The sequence below is a fragment of the Pseudorca crassidens genome, chromosome 5 (genome assembly GCF_039906515.1).
Source record: "Pseudorca crassidens isolate mPseCra1 chromosome 5, mPseCra1.hap1, whole genome shotgun sequence".
In the NCBI taxonomy this organism is placed as follows: domain Eukaryota; kingdom Metazoa; phylum Chordata; class Mammalia; order Artiodactyla; family Delphinidae; genus Pseudorca; species Pseudorca crassidens.
The window spans coordinates 83,270,236-83,296,531 of NC_090300.1; the positions used below are offsets into that span (position 1 = coordinate 83,270,236).

Consider the following 26,296-nt stretch of genomic DNA (forward strand, 5'->3'; position numbering starts at 1 on the left):
ATTACCAGACAAGCTCATTTCCAGGATCATTATAGCCAGCATAATCCATAGTTAGCAGTCAGCTAGGGTAAGCAGAGAAAGTATTCATAATGAAGGGTGATTGATGAGTGTACTGTATCCATAAAAGCAAAGAAACCTCTGAAAAGAAAAACCAGGAGCCAATCTTTGAACGTCGAAACGCTAGAACATTAGAACAAGAAAGATTCAGATCATCGAGCTGTTCTGGTGATATTTAAATACTAAAAAAATAACAGAACCTTTCCTTCAAATAAAATCTTATTCAGACTCTCCCCATATAAGGCAAATAAAAGGGATACTGCTCAGCAGGGCAGGGGAGGAGGACAGAGAGCACTGTGGTTCTGGAGCTCCAGCCTGTGAGTGAGCCCTCACTAGGTCTCCCAGTGTGGCCCAGAAAGATGTCTTGGAAATCCTGAGGCCCCACTGACCCCTGTGTGAAAATCTCTGGTCTAGTCTACTCCTCACATTGTACAAATGGGGAATTTAGGCTCAAGTTAATCTAAGATGGCCTAGCAGAATTGGGACTAGAGCCCAAACCTCTTGATTTTAAGTTCCTTGCTCTCCTAAAAACCATCTCCCCTTTAAAATAAAAAAAGGGTCTTTAAAGGTAAAGTTACCTCATGAAATAGCTTGTTAAAGTAAATGAGAAGGCCAGAGGCATCCAAGTATAAATACTGCCTTTGGAAGTGATCCCATTCTATCTTCTTATCGCTGTACCCAAGTGCAATTTCTTATTACATTTACGACTTTTAGTATGGCAGTCACAAAATCCAAGGAGAATTGCTAAATTAATGGTCTCTTAAGCCAGGATAAGTCTAACCAGTTTGTGCCTTCTAGAAAACAACAACTTAACTACAACAGCTTAGTATTTTTAAATTAAAAAATATATATATATTGGCACAATAAGAAAGGAATCTGAAATGCATGGCGGATGGAGATGGCCAAACCAAGGCTGTCACACAGGGGAGCACAAGGCACATCAGACTTCTGATCTACTTCCTGTTGTGAGACCTTGGATAAGTCACAACCTCTCTGGACCTCAATTTTTTTAAATCTATAAAATGATTAAATCATTAAAGTCACTAAAAGTTAATATTCGACAGAACCCTGACACAGAACTTCCCAGTGCTGTGGGTCAGCCAGCACTGTGCCTATTTCATGTACAATAGAGGTCCCTGTCTTCAAGGCTGAGAACCTGGCAGTATAATTACTATAGAAGAGAGAAACGAAGCAACGTGGAGATCACTGTGGGATAAAAGGAAAGAGGGAGGAGGGAAGCGGATGGAGAGAAAAGCAAAGGCTCTCCTTACATGCTTCAGAGGACTGGATGTTGGTCAGTATCCATCCTGTACATTTTTGTGACACCTATTACCCTGAAGTTCTCTAAATGGCAAGATAAATGGCATATGTAGACGAAGAAAAGTCTGTAAGACCATAAGCTGAAATACTAACTGTTTTTTTCTGGGTTGTATGATTATGAATGCCCTGCATTTTCTTTTTTCCTTTCTTCCTTTCTCCTCGTATGTGTTTCCTAAATTTTGTACCTCATCTATATATTACTAGTGTTCCCCCACCAGAAGGTAAGCCAGATAAGTGTGGGAATTTTTGTCTATTTTGTTCACTACTGTATTTCCAGTGCCTGGAACAGTGCCTAGCATTTTGTAGGTGCTCAATAACTATTTATTGAGTGAATTAATGAGTATGTAATTAAAAATGATATAAGAACAGACACACAGATCATTGGAACAAAATAGAGATCTGAGAAATAAACACATGCATATATGAACAATTAATTTACAACAAAGGAACCAAGAATATACAATGGGGAAAGGACAATATCTCCAATAAATGGTGTTAGAAAAACTGGACAGCCACAAGCAAAAGAATGAAACTAGACAACTATCTTATACCATACACATAAATCAACTCAAAATGGATTAAAGACTTAAATGTAAGACCTGAAACCATAAAATTCCTAGGAGAAAAAATAGGTTGTAATTTCCTTGACATTGATCTTAGCAATGTTTTCTTTTAAGATCTGACTTCAAAGGCAAGGGAAACAAAAGCAAAAATAAACAAACAGTACTACATCAAACTAAAAAGCTTCTGCATGGCCAAGGAAAGCATCAACAAAACGAAAAGGCAACCTACTGAATGGGAGATGTTTGCAAATTAAATCATATATCTGATAAGGAATTAATATCCAAAATGTGTAAAGAACTCACATAACTCAACAACAAGAAACAAAGAACCCAATTTAAAATTTACACCCAATTAAAAATTTAACCCAATTTAAAAAGGGGCAGAAGATCTGAATAGGTATTTTGCCACAGAAGACACACAGATAGCTGCCAGACACATGAAAAGATGCTCAACATCACTAATCATCAGGGAAATGTAAATCGAAACCACAATGAGATATTACAACTGTTAGAATGGCTATTATTAAAAAGACAAGAAATAATAAGTGTTAGAGAGGATGTGGAGAAAAGGGAAACCTTGAACACTGTTGGTGGGAATGTAAATTGGTACAGCTACTGTGGAAAACAGTATGGAGAGTCCTCAACAAATTAAAAATAGAACTACCATATGATCCAGCTATGCTTCTACTTCTGGGTATTTATCTTAAGACTATGAAAACACAAATTTGAAAAGATATATGCACCCCTATGTTTATTGCAGCATTATTTACAGTAGCCAAGATATGGAAACAACCTGTGTCTATCAATGCATGAAAGGATAAGGAATATGTGGTGTGTGTGTGTATACATACAGCTTCTCTTCAGAAAGACATTGTGTCTTAGAACCTTGAGTATAATCATAGCCAACTTCATCATTGTGTGTATGTACACACACACACACACACATACACACACACATATACACACACCATGGAATACTATCCAGCCATAAAAAGAAGGAAATTTTGCCATTTGCAGCAACATGGATGGACCTAGAGGGTATTATGCTAAGTGAAGTAAGTCAGACAAAGAAAGACAAATACCATATGATTTCACTTATATGTGGAATCTAAAAAACAAAACAAGCAAAACAAAACAAAAACAAACTCATAGGTACAGAACACAGACTGGTGGTTTAACAGAGGGGAAGGGGTTTGTAGGGGGAGGGTGAAATGGGTGGAGGGAATCAGTTGTATGGCAATGGATGGTAACTAGACCTATGGTAGTGATCACCTTATACTGTATACAAATACTGATTTATAATGTTGTACACCTAAGATTTATATAATATTATATACCAATTTTATCTCAATTAGAAAAGAAAATTAGTGTGATTTTTTAAATTGCAGGCAACACAGATCATGTCTTAAAGCAGTAGCAGTGGCTTTAAATTCTTTTGGACCATGGCTCACAGTTAAAAGTGTGTTTTAAATTGTAACATCGCAATACATAAATCAACACACATATATGACATGTAACAAAGATTTCACCAAATAACACTTTATTATTACTACTTGTGATGTACTCTGGTCTTTCTCATTTAACCTCCCAACAACTCCATGAGGATAGGGTTCTTAGCCCCACTTTACACAGGAGGAAAGTGAAGCTTAGAGAGGTTAAATAACTTGCCCCAAATCAGCAAGTGGCAGAGTTGGTTTCTGATGAAGACCTCTCTGACGCCAACCCCCATATTCCCAACTACAACGCTTACTGTTTCCTAATGGACTTGGTTTGGGGTTTCTATTCAAAGCCCTGACCCATTTGGTGAATGTTCAATTAAAGACAGTTAGTAGAGTGTGGTAGAAAATGATGAAGTGTTACCAATGGATGTATATAAGGGAAAAAGAAGCAACATTTTTTAAAATGCAATATCCTAGGCATTTTGTTTGTTATACACCTCAATCCTTCCTACAACTTTCAAATTTAGGAATCATCTTTTTTTTCCATCTTATGGATTTGGATGCAGAGAGGTTTAGCAACTTTTTAAAGATAAGTATTTTATGTAGCTATTGGACTGTAAACTTTCCGAGGATAGAGACTTGACTCTCTCATTCGTGCTTCTGTTTTCAATGCTTAACAGTACCTGGTACATAGTAGGAGATCAATACACATTTCCTAAAGGAATAACAGAAGGAGATAGCCAAGTGTTAAATCCAGATCTTCCCAACTCCCAAATCTAATTCTTTCTACTTCTGAACTCATAATTTATTAAAAACAATTGGTGTTTGGCCCGTGTCTTTTAACCTCTTACTTACTGCATAATTGGAAGTGTTTTGAGCTCTGGTTCCAATGCCCATTTGAAGCTCTAGGTACATAATTAGTTACTGAGTTCCCATCTCTTGGTGGAATCTGTAATTAAGCAGGTTTCATAAGACATACTTAGACATAGTCCCTGGTTCCCTAAAATGCGTTAACATTCACCCAGAAGGCCAGACTTGGAGAAAAACAGGGGGCTGGAAAATATTTACTATACTCCAGTATCATTGCTCTCCCTGGTCACCATAAGAAATTACAGAACTGGAAGGTGCTTTTTTTGTTTAAAATCAGTAAACACAAATTTTAAAAGGCATACACTTTCACAGAGCTTCTTCACAGTGCATCTTAGAAGTGAAACAAATTTTGACTCGCTAGCACACAATGATATTAACATATTACACTTTCTCCCCAGGAATTGGATAAAGGTGAGAAATGAAAGACATGTCAAGCATGCTGTTCTAGAAGGACGTGTTCAGATGTGCCTGGGACCTTGCCCTGCGTAATGCTTCAGGACTCAACAAGGCAGGCCCAGTGATCTGTGAATCATCTTTATCTTCTGATAAAGAGTGGGTGAATAAAGTCATTTCTTCTTGTCTTTCTTACTCATGTGTTGACCAAGGCCATAACTGGCCATGGCCCCAGGCATCCCAGGGCACATCACTGGGCCTTTTCACTTGTGTGCTCATCTATTTCTTCATTCCTCCACTTTTTTCAAGTACTTACTAAGAGTTCTTATAGGTTCAGGCTCTGCAAGATGTTGTGCGGCGGCTACAGGAGGAACGAAGTACGAGCTTCTAGACTCTGTGGGCATTATTGATTATACACCTGGAATTCAGGTGTGACTGTGAGGCCCCCAGCAACTGAGCTGGTGACTTAAGTATTATCACCTTCCTTCCTCGCCAGCTCCTGAGAGCTTGGGAAGTCTTTCCTGTTACTGTGCCCTGAGGTGTGTGATTCTCCCTTATTTCCCTCTACACAGGGTGTCACCCTGACATCAACACAAGGGTGGCCCTCTTGCCTTGAGTGAAATAGTACCCATGTTACCATGACTGCATGATCAAAGAGGTTCCACCCTTTACAAGTTAGGCAGTTGGAGAAGATGCAGGATCAGTTCCGCTTTGTGGATAATTCTCCTTGCTTCCTATAGTGAGTTGGGCTACCTCTATTTCCAGTCTGAACTAAATCTACTGTTTTCATTCAAAATATTTTTTAGCTTGGGGATAGGACTGGCTCTCCTAGAGTCAAATATTCTCTTTATATTCTCCTTATTTCCTGCTCTGAGTTTCCCTCTGTAACATCTACCCTGCTCAAAATCTTTTTTTAAATAAGTTTTATTGAGATATAATTCACCCTTTTAAAGTGTACAGTTCAGTGGTTTTTAGTTTATTTGCAGAGTTGTACATCACCACTGTCTATTTTCAGAACGTTTTTATCACCCCCCCCCAAAAGAAATCACATACCTATTAACAGTCGTTCTCCAGTCCTCCCTTTCCCCAGCCCCTGGCAACCACTAATCTATTTTCTGTTTCCATGAATTTGCCTGTTTTGGACATTTCATACAAATGGACTCACACAATATGTGGTGCTTTGTGATTGGCTTCTATCAATTAGCATGAAGTTTTCTAGGTTTATCCATGTTGTAACATGTATCAGTCCTTCCCCCCTTTTTGAGTGAGTAATCACTTGTACAGATAAACTACATTTTGCTTATTCATTCATCAGTCAGTGGACACTTGGGTTGTTTCTCCTTTTTGGCTATCATGAATGATGCTGCTATGAACATTCCTGCCCAAGTTTTTGTGTGGACATACGTTCTCAATTCTCTTGGATATATATCTAGAAGTGGTGTTGCTAGGCTGGCTCAAATCTTAAAGAAACATTTCTAATGGTCGTCATTCTTATCTGTTTCCCAGGGAACAGGTTTCTCTATGTTCATTAAACAAAAGGGAATGACCAATAGCAGGAACTTCTTCACCAAGTCCTGGACACAGCACCTGCTTTTCCAAGTCAGATACAAAGCCCAAACATTTCCACTCTAAACAATATGCAGCTTTGAAGGACTGTGGCAGACCAGAATGGGGACAAGTCACTGCAGTGGCTCACCATTAATAGCAGCTTGCAGCACCCAGAGGAGGTATGCAGAACCAGCCTTCTCTCATAAACAAAGGAACATTTACAGTTATGTCATTCTGTGCTTATGACCGATTCCTTGAAATCTAGTCCCTCATATCCTGTCAAGAATCTTGGACTATGATCTCTGATGGTATGCATATCATGGAATAAGCAGTTTACAACCTTGGAATCTTAAATTGCCCTTTCCCCACCATCCACTCTGAAGGCTCCTGTTTATAACTGAAGTCTGCCCTCTGCTGGTCGAGGGCAGCCCAGACTGACACCACAGAGCCGCTGAGGTTTCTTCTAAAATCATCTCTTCTCCAGGAGCATTTTGGAAATTGCTACAATTTATTTAGCTATAGAAATACGACGAAATGACCTCTTCTGCAAAGCATTCCTCTTTTATTTTTATTTTTTGATTTTTGTAGGTTTTTTCCTTTTATTCAACAGTAGCAGAACTGGACCAGTTTTGGTTATATTTATGAGCCACTTTCATTTGTGATAAATAACCATTATTTGTATTTATGCAGTGCCTTCCCAGGCCCGTCTGCTTATATTGACTCATGAATCACTAAAATGCTTTCCTGTGGTAGAAGCGGAAAAGGGCTGTTCGAGATAGGAGATGGTGCAATTTATGGGCCGTTAACTGGCCAGTAGTTTTCCAGAGGTGGTTTGTAGACTGAGTGGTGAGTAAAGAAAGACCCAGAGACTGATTCTCCTCACATTCTGTAGGGTATCCATTTGCCCTGTTAGAAGGCTGCAGGGCATCAGGCATTTGGGGATCCCAAGCAGACCTGGCAATCCTTTCTTCCTATTCGTTCCACATGGGCACTGTGGCCAGGAAAGCAGGTGCAGGAGGATGGGAAAGGTGAGTGGAGAAGGAAGCCAGAGCCCAGGGAGACCATGAGACAGTGTGAGCAAAAGTCTGAACCAGTCATAAGAGGAAAGGAAGAAGCTAGGGGAGGGAAGGTGGATAAGAGAAAGGAACAGTGGATAAGGACAGAACAGGGGACTGAAGAAGTGACTCCATTTTTCTGAGTGCTATTATCTGCTTTCTGCAATGCAGTTAACTGTAAAAATCTGTTTAGTTTTCAGTTAACAAAGGAAGGGAATCCTGTCTGATATTCCAGAGTCCTTGAAAACAACCCTATGCCTCTGACCTAATGTTTTAGGAACATTTATACTTTCTGCCTTGAGAGAAACGCAGCACTTTTATGAAAGAAAACTTAATTTTTAGAGAGGTGGTTTGGGTTTCTAACCTCTGAGTAGGTGGAGTGGGAGGAACGAGAGCTCCTTATTATGAGCATACACCATAGCCAGAGGCCTGCAAATCTGTCCCATTCCCCAAGTACTTGATCCTCAAGTTCAGCCAGAGTGGGGGCTCCACTGCCCACCCCACAGTCACCCTCACCCCAAGGGTCTGATTACCCCTGTCAGTCTGCTTGGGGCTGCAGAGCCCCGGGCTCGGGGTGTAACAGAGATCCCCGTGTCCTGTTCTTTCTCTTCCCCTCCGTTTCCCTCTTGCCTCCTCCCTCACCTCCTTCCCTGGCCCTTTGGACTCAAGTTCTCTCCTCCCACATTGCCCCTCTCCAGACTTTGTTACTCAGAACTTAAGCGCTTGAGGAAAGACAGGGCTCAGTGTATTCCTATGAGTGGGTGCTGATGCCCCTTTAAAATCCACCTGGGAGAGAGAGAGGAGAGAGAACCAGATCTTCTGCCTTTCCTCCCAGAGATAAAGGTTATTCTTAGCAGTAAATAGGTTTGGTATTTGGGGAGTGTTTTGTTTCTCTCCTTCCTGTCCCAGGAGCTTTGCACATAGCAATTCCTCTTCTTCATGCAGGGAAGACAAACGGGGAGAAAGAGAAGAAAAAATAGAGAGAGGGAGGCCGTCACTGTTGCCCTAGTAGGCTCTTCTCAGGACTTTGGAAGGCCAATCCCGTTGGTTCTGTTGGAAAGCAGGGGAGTGCCCTCACCCCCAAGCCCAGAAGGCCAGTTTAATTCTAGCAGTCACTTTTGAGGCGAGAAGGCTAACGGCCAAATGAACTCCCTTCAGGCCTTTCCACAGCACTTTGTATGTAGCACGGGTTCGATAAATGTTTGCTCAGCCAGCCTCCCGCTTGCACCCTTGTTAGTAAGGGTCTCCCAGGACTGCCCTCACTGGGTGTTAGGACGGTAGCAGTCAGTTAGGGAATTCAAACCCCAGCATTAGACTGCAGACTTTGGAGAACCAAGAACTTGAGAAATTTTTTAAATTAAAAAAAAAAAAATGTATTAAAAAGGTAAAAAAAAAAAGACAAAATGGCAGGCAAACCTCGAAAAGACTTACGTAATGCTATTCCACTTTGGAGCCGGATGGTGAGATTTTGCAGAGCCGCCAGCAGGGGGAGCTCGGGCAGTGTGTCAGAATGCCAGCGCCCAGGTTGCCAGGAGCCAAAACCTCCCGATAAACAAAACAGTGAACCTTTGTGGTTTCTCTTGGGTTCTTAATCCTGGGACGCTCAATCCAAGACGGCCTGATTTTCATCCTAGGGGATCCAGCTAGCTTCTCACAGAACACTGGCTGGGTCCTGGAATCTTAATAGATCTCTCCCTCTTTTTTCTCCCTCCCAAACTGCTTTCTCTCTGTCCTCCTCTATTTCTAATCCCTTGTCTCAAACTCTCTCAGTATCTCTTTGTGTGTATCTCCTTCTGTAATTCCCATTTCCTCTGAATATGTGTTTCTGCCTATGCTTCTTTCTTGTTTTTTCTCTATCATTCTAGGCCCACTAGTAAATGTTAATGAAAAATAAATGGAGATGAAACTACTGCAGACTGAGCTCTGAAAGATTTTAAGATCTGGCAAAAACTAACACTTTGAATAAAATTTAAAATATGCTACACAGCAAAAGTGGCTAATCCTGCCAGCACTTACAGTTCAGTCATGTCTTCTGTGTATATTCTCCTGTGTTTGTCTCTAGGCCTGCTGCCCTTGCCATCCTATAATTCTCTGTTGTCCATTTGCTGTTGCCAAGCTGCTGCCCACCTCCCCCAAACCATTGACCTCCAAGGGTCATCTCCCTCTCTGACCAGTCCAACAAGGTGTTTCAGGTCCAGAATAGTTGTACCTCTAGTGACACAGTTTTTTGCTTCTTAAGTAAGACCCAGCCCAGAGCACACTGGAACTCTTGGGATTTGGGGTCGAGGGGCTCCAGGTGAGAAACTGGTGAGGAGCTCAGCCTTGCGCTCTACCTGAAACCTCTTGTCCTCCAATATCAGGTGCTCCAGCTGGACCTGGTCTACTCTGCCAGAGTATCTTTGCTCATGGTGACTTTCTCTCGGGGATCTTACTCATTGTCTTTCTTTTTCTCCAGACTGACACCAGGGGACCTCTAGCTTATCACACAGTCTGTATATATCTGACCCCTTTGGGGGACAAAGTTTAAATTCTTTTTCTGGCGTTTTGGGCACTGAGGACTCAAGAAATGCAACTGAGTATGTGTTTTAAGTTTCCAGAATATCCCATGACAGTCAAGAAGCACCCCTAGCATCTTACAAAAGGATGCTTTGCCTGGACCCCACAGAGGCCAAATGAGGGTCCTGAGCATGGACTGTATACAGATGGCTCTGGGCAATGCCACTCAGCAGGCACTGTCTCAGTTCCAGCCCCAGGTACTGTGACTACTGTGGTGGTGGTGGTGAAGTATCCTCCTCATTTCTACATTTCGTGCTTACACCCTCATTAGGATGAGTCTCCCAGGACCCATCCTATGTCCAGATTTATCCTGTCCTATCCAGGTTCTCATTATTTTTCAGACCCTAATTATGTGTATCCCTGAGAGGCAGATTCTACCATGAGATCAGGTAGGACATGAGACTCTTTAATCTTAGCACTTTAACTTTCTTTCAGCCTCCTGTAGCCAAGGAAGGTAGTGGTGGTATGATCTGATCTTCCTGCCCTGCTCAATACTTGGTAACCATTATCATTTCCTAGTTCCAGAGCCTGTTTGGACCAAGTTGAAGACCAAAGTAGGCAGTAGGGGGGCAGACAGGCAATACAATCCAACATTTAAAGGCAATGACGACTTGCTTGCCCTTGCTGGGCCCTGACCACACAGAGAGGCTGAACAAGACATAGGCCCTGTCCTTAGAAAGTGAATGCTTCAATTGGACTGACGCACTATGTCTCTGAATAGGAATAAAAATGAAACTGCTGCAGAAAAACCCAGTGCTGCAAAGTGCTAACATCATCAGGCAGGTTGCCTCTGCAGTGCGATCCATAATCTCTGTGACTTCCAGAGCCAAAAGAGTTGTTATATGACTTTCTAAATTAAGCTTTTGCATTAGTTTGGAACTTACAAAGCATTCCTTCCCACAGACACTGTTCCCAAATTAAACACTTTGTGCTTGTGCAGCTGTTCAAATGTTAGTGAATTGAAGATGGAAAGGTTCTTAGGAAGGGAAGAGAGGTGGGTGCCTAGAAAGGAGAGGAGAGCCCTCTCCTTTCTAGGGGAGGAGGGGGAGTTTTTTTTGTTTGTTTTTGTAGGGGGTGGAATTGAAGAGCTGGGGGTCAGATATCAGGGATTATAGAACAGTCGAAGAAAATTATAATCAAGTTAGTTAGCGCATAAAATGTTTTTTAAATTATTAGGTCTAGATAAGTGTAGGTTAAGGGGGGCGCATTATGATCAAGTATTTAAAAGCATGCTTTTTTTTTTTACATCTTTATTGGAGTATAATTGCTTTACAATGGTGTGTTAGTTTCTGCTGTATAACAAAGTGAATCAGTTATACATATACATATGTTCCCATATCTCTTCCCTCCCTCCCACTCTCCCTATCCCACCCCTCCAGGCGGTCACAAAGCACCGAGCTGATCTCCCTGTGCTATGCAGCTGCTTCCCACTAGCTATCTACCTTACATTTGGTAGTGTATATATGTCCATGCCTCTCTCTCGCTTTGTCACAGCTCACCCTTCCCCCTCCCCATATCCTCAAGTCCATTCTCTAGTAGGTCTGTGTCTTTATTCCTGTCTTACCCCTAGGTTCTTCATGACATTTTTTTTTCTTAAATTCCATATACATGTATTAGCATGCGGTATTTGTCTTTCTCTTTCTGACTTACTTCACTCTGTATGACAGACTCTAGGTCTATCCACCTCATTACAAATAGCTCAATTTCATTTCTTTTTATGGTTGAGTAATATTCCATTGTATATATGTGCCACATCTTCTTTATCCATTCATATGTTGATGGGCACTTAGGTTGTTTCCATCTCCGGGCTATTGTAAATAGAGCTGCAATGAACATTTTGGTACATGACTCTTTTTGAATTATGGTTTTCTCAGGGTATATGCCCAGTAGTGGGATTGCTGGGTCATATGGTAGTTCTATTTATACTTTTTTAAGGAACCTCCATACTGTTCTCCACAGTGGCTGTACCAATTCACATTCCCACCAGCAGTGCAAGAGGGTTCCCTTTTCTCCACACCCTCTCCAGCATTTATTGTTTCTAGATTTTTTGATGATGGCCATTCTGACTGGTGTGAGATGGTATCTCATTGTAGTTTTGATTTGCATTTCTCTAATGATTAATGATGTTGAGCATTCTTTCATGTGTTTGTTGGCAGTCTGTATATCTTCTTTGGAGAAATGTCTATTTAAGTCTTCTGCCCATTTTTGGATTGGGTTGTTTGTTTTTTTGTTATTGAGCTGCATGAGCTGCTTATAAATTTTGGAGATGAATCCTTTGTCAGTTGCTTCATTTGCAAGTATTTTCTCCCATTCTGAGCACTTCCTAACACCATACACAAAAATAAACTCAAAATGGATTAAAGACCTAAATGTAAGGCCAGAAACTATCAAACTCTTAGAGGAAAACATAGGCAGAACACTCTATGATATAAAAGCATGCTTTTAAGTGGAAAACTTGGTGAGTGGCTGTTCTCCACTTTTAATCAGTATGAACCAGAGGAAATAAACTGCCAGGGTGGTATCTTAAGGTCATTGTAAGGCCCACTTTTGAAGATGTGACAATAGTTAAACACTAGAATGGGTTACAGAATTTGGCTGGGCACCCTCCTCCAGAGGCCTTTGTTGAAAGAAGCAGCCTTGTGTTCTGCAGGGCTGCAGGTGACACCCGGCATAGACACGGGCATGACCTGGAGAACTTGGCTCCCCAGATTCTCTTCTAGATTGGGAGAGAAAAGAACTCATGTAACATTAGAGGCCTTTAGCAGCATCTGGAAAGAAACAGACAGATACAAGGCCCACGGTTCCCACTGGCCCACCTTTCACCAACATGCCAGGGCCCCTTCTATCAAGCCACCCCTGGGTTATTTGTTTCAAAACTTGTGCCTAAATCTTTGCCTGCAAAGATGTGAGCCATCTTGGCAAATGGTTGTTCAGAGAGTCCTTGCTCACAAAACTTCTGTCTGCAATATTTGGATTGGCTACCAGGCCTCTCACTTTTGCACATAAGGTGACCTCACCTTATCTCTGGGTCTCTTCCAGAGAGGCAGAAGTTATTTGGTGGTGATGTAAGAGGAAACACAGATTCGTCTTGGAAACCATTTTTATAGGGGTTGGCTGCATGGTAAGGGATGGAAACGGGTTGGAGCAGAGTAGAGTGAGGAGGTGAATAAATCCATGATTAGCCCCATAGTGTTGTCCATGTGGCTGAGGGAGCTGGAAGCCCAGCCTGCAGCAAACGGGGCCCCCAGGAGCACAGACACAGAGAGCGCTGCTGAACGCTGGCTGCCTGGCTCCCCCTGCGGTTCCAGGGCAGGGCCCTGAGGAGGCTGTCCTCTGGTCTTGGCTGTGTCCCAGATTAGCTCTTTGTCCCTGGGCCACATATCCACTCTGGGTCTGATTTCATTATCTGCAAGAGGAAAATATTTGTGCAAACATCTCTTAGGTTCCCATAAACTCTATGTTCTCTCATTCTGTATGGCCTTGTGTTTTGGTTTTAAATATTAACGATACCTTTTACCTGTATGGTGCTTTATGATTTATAAAGCACTTTCACATGCTTGCCTCATTTGATCCTCACAACCATGCTACGAGATAGGTAGGACAGAAATTATTCTCCCTATTTTAGAGATTAAGAAACTGAGGATCAAGGAGGTTAGATAATGTGTTATTACACAGACAAAAAGTGGAAAGCCAGGACTCCAGCCCTGGTCTGCTAACCTGAGCTCAGTTCTTCATCTTTTGTCGGAGAGGGTCTAGTGTGCTTTTGAAATTGGATAATTATGGATCATCTATCTAGAAAAATGAACTTGGGATTCTTAGATGCTTAAGCTCAACATGGACCCCAGGTAAAATCCCCTTACTCTCAACCACCCTATGAACTCCTGCAAATGTGTGAACGCCTTGTTTCTCTGACTAGATTGCAGACTCCTTGGAGGTTCAGGCCATGTGTTTTCTCTTCCCTCCTATACCCCTCCAGCACCCCTCCAGCAAGTGTCACAGAGCCAAGCACCTAGCAGAGGCTGTTGCATTGCCAGGAGAGGAAAAACAAAGTAAGAATGTGAAATACATGAATGGGACAGATGTATGTTTCCACATTTGACCACTTGTCCCAAAAGAACTATTATCCTTGTACTAGTTCTGCCCTAGACAGTAATCTGATTGCCAGACTATTCCCCAAGTCCTAGAATACAGCACAATTTCCCCTGATGGCAACAGCAACATCCTTCCCCTCAGCATGATTTTCCAGGCACAAGATGGGCTCATAGGTACAAAGAGACATGGCCTCAGTGATCTCATGCCTCAGGAGCCTGATGTAAGTAAAGAAGGCCTACTGGCTGCCTTAGCTGAGGAGTAGAGGTGAATTACTTTGGGAGGGTCTGCTCTGAGCTAAAGCTGAGAGGAAAAGGAGTGCTGAGGCAGGAGCAGCCAGAGCATCTGAGGAAAGCTGCCACTGACATCTGGGTGACTGGAAGGAGAGAGTGCCTTCTGCCAGCAGGAGGGATGGGCGGGTCTGGGGAATGAACCAATAGGGCTGAGCCCAGGGCCTGTGTGGGTTCTCTGACCACCTGTGCACACTTGGTACCTAACCTCAGTGCAGTCTTGCTTCATGTCCCTAGACCCCTACCCTCATCAGTGACTGTGACTTCAGTCCTTTTGTCAGGACCACAAGGAGGGAACACTCAGTGATAATCTATAGGTGAAGACAATCGACGTGATAAACAGGGATGGCCCCAACTTAAGACCTTTGCCCCATTATTACCCTGACATCTCTTCATTATCCTATATCCCAAGTCCTTACTTTCCCAGATTTGGTGGAGAAGGAGAAGGATTCCAAGACTGTTGCAAGCAGGGCCACTCCCAATAAATAAGACCATCCCATACCCTAGGGGTTCACAGAGTTGAGCTCCACTGGCCAGAAGAATCTTAATTCCAGCTGAAGGAGGTCTCTGTCTCTCCCCTGGTAGCTACCAATGACTCCACTATGAGAAGACTCCTAAGGTGATAGAATATTAGAGATAACATGCACGCTAGAGATTACATGTTCATCCGACACCCTCATTGACGGATGAGGGAACTTAAGAGTATGGTGATGATATAAGTGTCCAAGGCCACCCAGGAAGTTAGTGAAACAACCTGGAATAGAACCCGGAAGTCTTGACCGAGTACCATGCCTTGCTAGTTCTTCTCCTAGCTTACCTGACCCTGGCCCTTTTACACACCAGAAGTCTCCAGCCAGGGGCAACTCTGAACAACCAAGCAAGGAAGATCTGAATGTGCAAAACTTCTTTGCAGAAGCAGCTGCTCTTCAGGAGACTTGATGTTACAGCCAGGACTGGGAACTCTGTCTCTGTCTCCCTGCATCCCCCCAAATTGCTATTCTAAAAGCCTTTCTGGTTACCAAGCCTGCACCCTCTGGCCAAACAGAGCACCTGATCTTATCCACTAATCAGTCCTGGTGCCTCCTAGCGGTAGGTGTGAAACCCTGTCAGGTGCAAGGTGGAAGTGGAGAGCCTTGCACAGACACTTCATAAATGTTCTGCAAGTGAATACCTAAGGTTCCAACTCTTCTGCACTCCCTTTAGCCCACCACTTCTGAAAGCATCCAGCAAACTTGTATTCAATCTGCGGATCAATCAAGTCAGACAAACAGATATTTATTCAGCTATAACTGGGAAGGCAATCTATCAGGTGCTGAGCTCTATACAAAAACTGGTCTGAGTCCTTGCCTTCAAAGGACTCACAGGCCAACTCGGGGAGACCAGGTGAAATTATATTTGGATTATATTATAAGGCAGCAATACAAGAAGTGCAATGAAGCAACAAATGACCGTTTGCAACACTATTGGAATAGATAATTTGTGTATTGGTGCACAAAAGAACACCATGAACTGCACAGGCCAGGGAAGTCTGTGGAAAAGGAAAAATCTGATCAGGACTTTAAAGGATGGGAAGTGGAGAGAAGGGATGAGCATTTCAGAAATTAGCAACTGTAAGAAAAGGTACAAAAATAGAAAAATACAAATGTATTGAGGGTAGTGAGTAATAATAATCATAATAGTAGATGATGCTTATCATGTATCAGACATTGTTCTCAGCAACTAACATTTATTAATTCTCTTGATTCTCATGTAATTCAAACTATTTCTGTTATTAAGCCACTTTTACAGTTGAGGAAACTGAAGTGTAGAGAGGTTTAAGTAACTCACCTGAGGATACAAACTGTTAAGTGACTGAGCTGGGATTTGAGCCCAAAGGCTATACATCCAGCCACTGCTTTATACAGCTTCTTTCTTTGTGGCTAAAGGAATTGATTTGTTGAAAAGGTGTGTTGGGGGAAAATCACAGAGGATCTTGATTTTTGTGGGCAGCAGGGAACCATTAAAGCTTTCTGAATAGGGAAGTGGATCTGGATTTAGGTTTTTATTTTTTTTTAAATTTTTATTGGAATATAGTTGCTTTACAATATTGTGTTAGTTTCTACTGTACAGCAAAGTGAATCCACAATACATATACATGCTGGATTTAGGTTTTTAAATTTAATACATACAGGAAGAAAATCCTAAGGACACATTCATATAGGAAAAAGCACAGAGAAATATATTAGTACATACATGCAGATGTTCTTCCTTTTCATAGAGTGCCTTGTCCGGAGTTACTTCTGGTGGCATCTCAGATCTTAAACTACCAGATAATCAAATCCTTGGTCAGTGGCACCAAGGGAACAACCAGAAGGTAATCGGCCCTCAAATCTACCCAGGCACGTGCTCAAAAGCTAGGGTCAGAGATAGGCTTGGAGGGTGGTGTATATATGGAAATAGGAGGCATCAGGAGAGAGTGGGAAAGAGTGGAGGGATGGAAGGTATCAGAGAACAAGTGAGAGGTCAGCACAATGAAATGGGACCTCAATTCAGCAAATTACAGCAATGTAATTCAGCAATACCTTAACCATGATTGGATTGAAGCTTCTGGAAGAAAAAAATATATTGCTGAATATTTTATAATAGCAGATAATTGAATATTTTGTAATAGCAGATAATTTATTTAGTCTCTTCCCTCGATTTACAGGCTGAAATGGAAAATTCCTTTCATGCACAGAATGCTTTTATTTCTCTCTCTCTTTCTTTTTAAGACTCAATTTTGCTAATACATTCCAATACAGCTGAACTTGTTCTCATGACCATCCACTATAATGAACGTGGGACAGATGAAGTAATAAGACCTCTGAAAGGGAGGTAACTGAAATGAGAACATCTTTTTTTTTTTTTTCAGGAACTATATGCACAAAGGAGCCTGCTCAATCCAATGAAGTAAAAACATTAGGTAATTTGAGTCCTGAGCAGAGATTAGATAATGGTCTTGGATGGGACCTTGGGAACAGTCATGGGAGATGAGGCATCATCCTGTTGAGATGGTCTTTGGGGAATATCTGGTTTGTGTGAGTGTTGTTTTGCTCCTGAGTCACAAAGCATGGGTTGTAGGGCTGGCCTTGGTCTGGGCTCCAGGCAAAGTTATGTACTTACCCTTGTAAACTGTGGTATTCAGTATAAGCGTTGCTGCGATTTATGTCCACACCTTTATGACCCCACTTTTGGAAATGACTCCAAATCTGAGTTCCAGGCAGCTGTTTCATGTCCACCCACAGCAAAGCAACAGATAGATGACGTAGGGGCGGCATGAGAAATGGTTTGTGAATGCCCAAATCTTGTTCTCTTGAACATATATTTTTGTTTGAAGAATGGGTTGATTCATATGTGTTTAAGAGAGGACAAAAAAATACTCTAATGTAAGAAAATCAAAAGTTGTGTAGACATACCCTCTTCAATCACGTGGCATTGAGAAACTGTGGCTGTTGGTCTCTCCTCCCTTTGCTTTCTTCTCAGCTGCTACTATCTGAGAAGACTTAAGCCCATGCCTGACGTTGAGTCATTTCTGGCTGAGGCTATGCATAGGGAGTTTGGAAATGTCACATTCCCAGACCCACATTTTAGGAACCAAGTCACTACTTTTGGGCTCCTACGTTGACCTAAATTCTTCCCTTTCAGCTAGATCTGCGATATCTGGCACCAAGAATAAACCTGGGTGCCCTTGTGGCCCCAGAGCCACAGTTCTCTCTATGTTGGCCTTTCTCTGTATGTTGGCCCAAGTCCCAGAGGTGAACTGTTATCCCTGTTTCCCCTCGTAAATTCTGACTTATTGTTCTGCCTGGATTTCTGCTTCTTCCTCTAGCACTAGGTACTCTACCCAACTTTCATCCACCCTTGTCCCTTCTTTCCACCATGGGGTGATCTGTGATGCCAGCTCATGGAATGACTGTGCCATAGGAAGGCACATTTGCCTTATTGGACCCTCATATTGATTCCTGTTCACTTAAGTCAGTGTCTCTCAATAGGAGTGTTACGACCCCCTAGGAGATATATTGGAAACTCCAGGGGGCATTTTTGATTGTCACAATTATTAGGAGAGGCACTAGTGACGTTTATGGAGAGGAACCAAGGATGCTGGCTATTTGATCATGTGCAGCATGGGCAGTACACCAACAAGTGTGGTGTGTCCTGTGCAACCTTCAAAAGTCACACTGGACATTTGTGCGGAAAAACCTGTTTATAATTATCTGGCTGTGAAACTCAATCCCATTTTACTTGGAAATACAAGTTACTTCTGCATATTTTAATATACACTGACTTTTCTGCAAACACCTCCTAGGCATTTTTAAAGGAAGAGAAGATTGCACTGTATTTGTTCAGAACTTTACCAACAGTAGTCACAATTTCAGAAAAGCACTTCGCTGCCAGCAATTTGCTTTTGTAATTTGAGTTGTCCGCACACATGTCTCTGTCTCCATTTGTCTCTGTCGTTCACTCAAATCTCAAAGCAACTGCTTCATTCTGCCTGCTAGTTAGTCATCCCTAAATATTAATATACTCCAGTACATATTATTTAATTATAAATTATTCCTCTTCTACCAGTAATTTTCCTTTGTCTTTATAGTTAGGACATTGTATTGACTTTTAGAAATGTGTACAGAAGGTTTACAACTTGTGAATTTCTTTTCAGAATAATAAATGGGACCTAACAAAACATTCACTTAAAAATAGGTCATTGGATCTGATGGGGTTGAGAACCCTTGACCTAAGTGTATACTGTGGTACTGTCCATGGAAGGTAGAAAAGGACTGAAGAGGAGGTCGGTGCATTCCTGGAAGAAGACTGTAGCTACCTCAGGAGGTCTCATGGGTAGCATCCCCTTGAGGAACTAACCACCTTCCAAATTCCAGTGTTTACTCTCATCAGGTTTTCAGAAGTTTTCAGAATCCAGGGTCACTTGAATTACTCAAATCCATGAAGTTACTCATAGCCATAGTACAAGTTTACAGTGGGAGACATTTCTTCCCAGGGACTGAAAAACTTATGTCCACTGCCCAGGGCAGCCAGTCCCAGGATCAGAATGAACACAGGATACTGAAGAGAGATAAGAAGAGGCGCTCCTGTCCCATAGCAACCACAAAAGGCAGGGTCTCTCCTTGGCATAGGGCTTGGGTGTGCACTGCCGAGTTAGGATGCCTTGGGTTTTTATTTCCTGTAGTCCAAGGTGACCACTTCCCCTCTGCCCACACCCTCACCCACCTTCACACAGTCTTCCCCCAGGCATGGTACAATTCAATTGATTAAATATCTTCTACGAAATGACATTCACATTCTGGACCTGCCTTCCTCTGATTACATCTGGATTGCCTCCCTTGATTGAAGTTTCCTGAGAGCCACACATTTCAGACAGTCTCTTGCTTTACTCCCACAGGTGACTAACCACATCCATTGTGAATTTTACTAGTTCAACTCAGAAGGTGACCTTATGTCCCTGATCTCCAAATTCATGGAGAGGGAGACCTCCCACTGTTGCTTCCATATTCTGCCAAAACTGATGTCAGAAATGAGGACGGAGTCTGTCTCAGTCTTCTTTCCTGCTCTGCACCAGTCCTATAGCTAGGACAGTTCTCCTGATTCTCAACTCAATTTGATAGAGAATATTCCTGCCTCACTCCAGCTCCCCACTGACTCCCCTCCACCCCCCCGGGTGGCAAAGTTTCAGCACAGATCAAACTGGAGACCACCTGAATTATGGCGATAACTGATTACGGTTCAGAATAGATAACATGGGCATCAGGATATTTGGTTTTGGGGGGTTTTGTTTGTTATTTATTGTTTTCTAAGGTACAGTGACTCCACTCATATAGACTGGTCAGAGATGGAATGATGAGCTAATTAACTGAACAGTCTAGGTAATTAAGAGATAGTATATATAACATAGATGAACAATGTTTTTGTTTGTTTGTTTGTTTGTTGTTTTTTTTGCGGTACGCGGGCCTCTCACTGTTGTGGCCTCTCCCGTTGCGGAGCACAGGCCCCAGACGCGCAGGCTCCGGACGCGCAGGCTCAGCGGCCATGGCTCACCGGCTCAGCGGCCATGGCTCACGGGCCTAGCCTCTCCGCAGCATGTGGGATCTTCCCGGGCCGGGGCACGAACCCGTGTCCCCTGCATCGGCAGGCGGACTCTCAACCACTGCGCCACCAGGGAAGCCCCTGAACAATGGTTTTTGAAGAATTATTAATGAAATACAGTTAATTCAAAATGTATATTAACTATAATTTAGTTGTTTTTTCATGGTTCAGAAGGGAAAATTTCAGGAAAGTATGCTTGTGCCCCACCCACCTCTCATGATTATATTACAGACTGAAATAATTGTTTCCTCACACTTTTCATATCAATCACCCAAATCCTCTCAGTCTTATCAGTGTTCTCCGTGCTCTTTGACTTCCCAGAATTGAAACGTTCAGTATTATTTCTGCATCAGTAAGAATCAGTCACTGTAACCTCCTTGTAGCTTCAGCTCATTTTTGCATTACTTTCATTAACTTTTTTGATTGAGTGTGAAGAAGCTTCCCTCACCAAATCAAGAATTTATGTTAGTGTATATCTGTAAGGCTTTAATTTAATGCCAGCCATTCTTCTTCATTAAAAGAAGATACAGTAAATATAGCACAAGTTCATAGCTTTCTCCAAGAACTTTTAAATATTGAATGAACACTAAACTGAAATTTAAGTGTAAGAAATATTTTAAATTGTACATCATTTATTCATTCATTTAATTATGCATTACATGAAACATTTGTTAAACATCCATCATGTGGCAGACACTGTATTAGGCGCTGGAGATACTAAGATAGTAAGTCATGGTCCCAGTTCGCAAGGAGCTCATAGTTTAAAAGAAGCGAGACAGGTAAGTAAAAATACGAGTTCAACTCAGTGAAATGGGTACTACATGGAGGTTTGCTGATGCTCAGTTGTGGCACAAATGAACTAAATGATCAACTCTACTTAAAACAGAGGGCTAAAAAAAAAAAAAAAAAACAGAGGGCTACAGGGACTTCCCTGGTGGTCCAGTGGTTAAGGCTCTGCGCTTCCACTGCAGGGGCACAGGCCTGATCCCTGGTCGGGGATGGGGGTGGGGGGAGCTAAGACCTCACATGCCCCGCGGCGAGGCCAAAATAAGATTAAAAAAAAAAAAAAGAAGGCTACAAAAGGTTCACAGAGGAAGATGCTTATAACAAGTTTTGAAGGAGAGGTAGAAATTTTCCTGCTAGAGACAGCAAAGAAGGACATTTCAGAAAGATGGAAGAGTGTGTGCTAATGTAAAGAGGCAAGTAACAGTAATTGCACTTTGTTCCCAATAACTGGGAATTAGAAGCAGTTTGATGGCACTAATGCCTAAGACAAGACCTTATAGGAGACAGGGCTGGAAGGGCTAGATCCTAAATGGTATTGAATACCTTGATAAAAGGTTTGGATTTCATTCAGTTGGCAGTCGGCAGTAATTGGGTGCTAAATGTGGAAGTGACATCAGATCTGTGGTAAGAAGACCATGATTCTGTGTGGATGGATATACGGTAAGATCAGAGATAAAGAGTGTAGCTGAAATAGTTGGCTGACTACTGAATATTCATGATGCAGGGAAGCATTTGCTCCACCAGTGTCAACATTTCCTAGATCTTTCCAGGTGGAACCCTGTGGCTCGCTCTGGCTAAAGGAATGTGAGTAAAAGTGTATAGGGCATTCTGAGCCAAGGTGGTTAAGTGAATCTACCTCATACTGTCTTCCCTTCCACAGCAGCCCTGGAGGCCTCATTGTGAAGATGGTTGTGTCACAAGATGGGAGGAACCTGGATCCCTGAGTCAGAGAAGAGGTGCCCAGGAGAGCCACCCAACCAAGAACACCTACACTGAACTCTGCATGAGTAAAAAAATAATTTGTGTGTGTGTTAAGCGTCAGATATCCAAATATTGTTAACACTGTTAGATTACCTCAATCTAATTAATCTGACTAATGCAAAAGGAGTATTAGGAGATGTTTGCAATATTTGAGATAAGATAAAGACTTTCTATATTATATGCTGAAGTATAGGAGCCCTTGGAGAAGACAAGTGGAAGATGGAAGAAAGAGGGATAATAATTTATGGATAATATTGAGAAGGCAGGAGGAGATAGGATCCAGAGCATAAGAAGCATTAGCTCCTTCAACAGGAGGCAGGAAAGAGGGATGCCTATTTAAAACAGAAGGGAAGACACATCTATAGGTGAGCAGTAAGAAGCCACCTAGTTTTCTCTAAGACAGAGGAGGTAAAGACATCTGCTGAGAGAGTGAAAGGATAGCAATAAAGGTCCAAGACAAACAGTAATTTCTGTGAAGAACAGGAGAGAGCTGGGCAGAGATATTTAACAAGTGAAAGGCCACCAGCCCACATGGTTGGATGAATTTTCTCCAGCCCAGCTCATCATTCTGGGTGTAGGGGGAAGATAGGTGGATTTTAGGATTGATCCAAGGTTAAAGGATTGCAGAGTAGATGCATTGCAAGAACAAAGGAATGGTGGAATTGGCTCAGTAAGTTAGGATAGGCCTAGCTGCTGTAACCAGGGACCCAACAGTAATTCAGTGGTTCAAACAAGATAGAATTTTCCAATTCCAGGTACAATGGAGTATTCCACAATGGATGCAGCTAAAAATAAAACAAAAACCTGGACATAATATATAGAGCAGATTTTTGAGGACTCTGAAAATTAAATAGTAGTTGGTGATTGGGGAAGAGGACTAGAATTTGAAGTACCATCAAACTGGTAGTGAGTTTGTCATCTTTTTGCTCCAATAAGCAGCATAAAACCTGAATTTGGGCATCTGCACAGAGGGAGCTCCAGGAGAATCCCTCTAGCTCTGGCTCAAAGAACAGAGAAGAGTCTCCTAATGCTCTGAGAGAGTGGGGGAAACCCGCCTTTTTTCTTTTCTCCATTCTCTGACACGCCAGCCCCTAAGAAATCCCATGGTGGCAGTGGCAGTGGCAGCATCTGTAGTGACGGTTGGACCTGCAGGATTCTAAAATGCTGAGGGAGGGGAACCTTTGTCTCTGATCAGAGGAGCTGTGATCATCTGTGTGGGACAGACCCCTGTTGCTTTTTGTTTTCTCTCTGCCCTCCTGCTGGTTGATCCTGGACATCAGTGTAATTGCAAAAACTGTGCAACAGAGTCAATAAAAAGCTCCAGCTTTCTGGTTGGAGAATTCCAGGTAACCAGAAAGTACTGAAGAGATTGCCACAGGGAGGAGATTGGGAAAGCAACCCCATAAAGTTGCTTATGAATTCTTGGGCCCACTTCCAAGTGCATATGCCCATGCCCATGCTGACTCCAAACAGCATACAAGTTTAAGAACTGAACTTAAACTTGTTCTAATAAGAACTTGGAATTCTTATTAGATACTATGGAGGACAGAAAGAAGTGAAACAACATTCCTAAAGTGAAGAAAGAAAAAACACTGTCAAGCCAGAATTCTATATCCAGGAAAAATACTTTCTGGAGGGAAGGTGAAATAAAGACATTCTCAATGAAGGAAAACTAAGAGCCAGCAGACCTGCCCAAAAATAATTGCTAAAGGAAGTCCTTCAGACTGAAGAAAAATTATACCAGAGGAAGGAAACTTGGGATATCAGAAATGAAGAGAGAGCAACAAAAATAACAAATACATAGGTAAATATGAGAGTATTCTTCTCCTCTTGAATTATTTGAAATACTTTTCTAAAGCAAAAATTAGAAAACATCTAGAACTGAACAAAAATGAAAATACAACACATCAAAATTTGTGGATGCAATTAAAGCATTGCTTAGAGAGAGATTTATAGCATTAAATGCTTATATTGGCAAAGAAGAAAGTTCTCAAATCAACAATCTAAACTTACACCTTGAGAAGCTTTTAAAAAGATGAGCTAAATCAACCCCAAACAGCAGAAGAATGGAAAAAATAAAGATAAGGGCAAAAATCAGTGAAATTGAAAACAGAAAACCAATAGATAAATATCAGTGAAACAAAAAACTCAATAAAACTTGATAAATCTTTAGCCAGACAGAGAGAAAGAGAGAGAGAGAGCATGAGGGGAATGTGGGAGGGTGGCAGTAGGCAGGGACTGCCAATATCAGGAATGAAAGAGGAATATGACTACAGACCCTATAGACATCAAAAGAATATTAAGGGAATACTATGAAGAACAACTCTACACGCAAAAATTCAACAACTTCAATTAAATTGACTGATTTCTTGAAAATTACAAACTATGAGATGTACTAAAGATTAAATAGATATTAAAGAGATTGAATTCATGGTTTAAAATCTTTCAAAAAAGAAAGCTCTAAACCCAGATGGTTCCACTGGTGAATTTGCCAAATGTTTAAAGAATAACTAACATTATTTCTACAGTTTCTTCCAGAAAATATAAGATGAGGGAACAGTTCCCAACTTACTTTATAAAAGCAGCTTTACCCCGATACCAAAACCAGACAAAGATAGTACTAGGAAAGAAAACTGTAGACTAATATACCATATAAACAGAAACACAAATATTCCAACAAGATATTAGCAAATTGAATCCAGTAATATATAAAAAGAATAAAACACCACAATCAAGGAAGTTTATCCTGGCAATGCAATGTTAGTTCAATATTTCAAAATTATTCAGTATAATCCACCATACTAATATCAAAACACAGCATTAAGAAAATGAATAGGTGAACCACAGGTAGAAAGAAAATATTTGCAAAACAAAATATCTGATAAAGGACTTGTATTCAGAATATATAAATAACCCTCAAGACTCAACAAAAACAAATTGGACAAAAGATTTGAGCAAACATTTTACCAAAGAAGCTATATTGTTGGCCCACAAGCCCATGAAAAGATGCCCCAAATTGTAGTCATTAGAAAAATGCAGATTAAAACTACAGTTTAGCCAGTAGGATAGCTGAAATTAAAAACACTGACAATATGAAGCCTTGGTGAATATGGAGAAACTGGAATCCTCATACGTTATAAGCAAGAATGCAAAGTGGTACAGCCACTTGGAAAATCAGTTTGGCAGTTTTTTTTAAAGTTAAACATATACGTACAATGTGGTCCAGCGATTTCACTCCTAGATATTTACCTAAGAAAAATAAAAATATGTCCTCACAAGACTTGTATTTGAATATAGCATAAGCATTCATAATAACCACAAATGGTAATAATACAAATGTTCATCATCTAGTGAACGGGTAATCAAAATATAGTATATCTATGCAATAGAATATTACTCAGCAACTAAGAGGAATGAACTACTGATACACATAACAGCATGGATGAATCTCAAAAGCGTCATGCTAAATGAAAGAACCTAGTCACAAAAGTCATAACATACTATATGATTCCATTTGTATGAAATTCTAGAAAAGGCAAAACTATAATGACCTGAAGCACATCAGTGGTTCCCTGGGGGAAAGGATGTACTGCAAAAGGGCAGAAGGGAGCTTTCGGTGAGTGAAAGAAGTGTACTGAAACTGGATTGTGGGGGGCTGGCTGCATGACTCTGTACATGTATGCATGCAATTTACCAAAATGCATCAAACTATACATCTAAAATGTAGGTGAATTTTATTACATGTAAATTATGCCACAATACAGATGTAAAAATTAAAATGAAGGTTAAGTAAAGATGTTTCCAGACAAACAAAACATGAGAGAATTCAATGCTAGCAGCTGTAAACCAAAAGAAACATCATGAAGTTCTTCAGGCTAAAGGAAAATGATATCAGATGTTAGCGTGGAAGAGCACTGGAAAGGGTAAATTTGTGGTTAAATGTACAAGAATGTTGACTGTTTACATCAAAACAATAATAACCCCATTTGTAGAACTAAAATACAATACAATGGTAACAATAGCTCAAACTGTGGGAAGGTGATAAATGCAGTTTAACTGTTGCAAAGTTTCTTGCCTTATTTAGGAAGTGGTAAAATCAAAAGTACTTACTTAAGGTAGACTGTAATACATCAAGAAGGCATATTGTAATCTCTAGGGTAACCACTAAAAGAACTATTGTAAGAATGTGTAACTAAAATGTGAATAAAGAAGAAAAATGGAATAATTAAAAA

General features: G+C 41.3%; 1 long non-coding RNA gene across 3 annotated transcripts in view; it reads left to right on the top strand.

Annotated features, from left to right (window-relative positions):
* The window catches only part of LOC137225162 (uncharacterized), a 44,471-nt gene extending 18,175 nt beyond the window's left edge, over nucleotides 1-26,296 (top strand). The window contains exons 2-5 of one of the 3 annotated variants that reach the window (XR_010943711.1): nucleotides 4,648-4,801; nucleotides 6,149-6,369; nucleotides 17,071-17,121; nucleotides 21,964-26,296. This is a non-coding gene — a long non-coding RNA (uncharacterized lncRNA). The remainder of the gene's footprint in view (nucleotides 1-4,647; nucleotides 4,802-6,148; nucleotides 6,370-17,070; nucleotides 17,122-21,963) is intronic. The other 2 variants (XR_010943713.1, XR_010943712.1) reach the window with 2 other exon arrangements.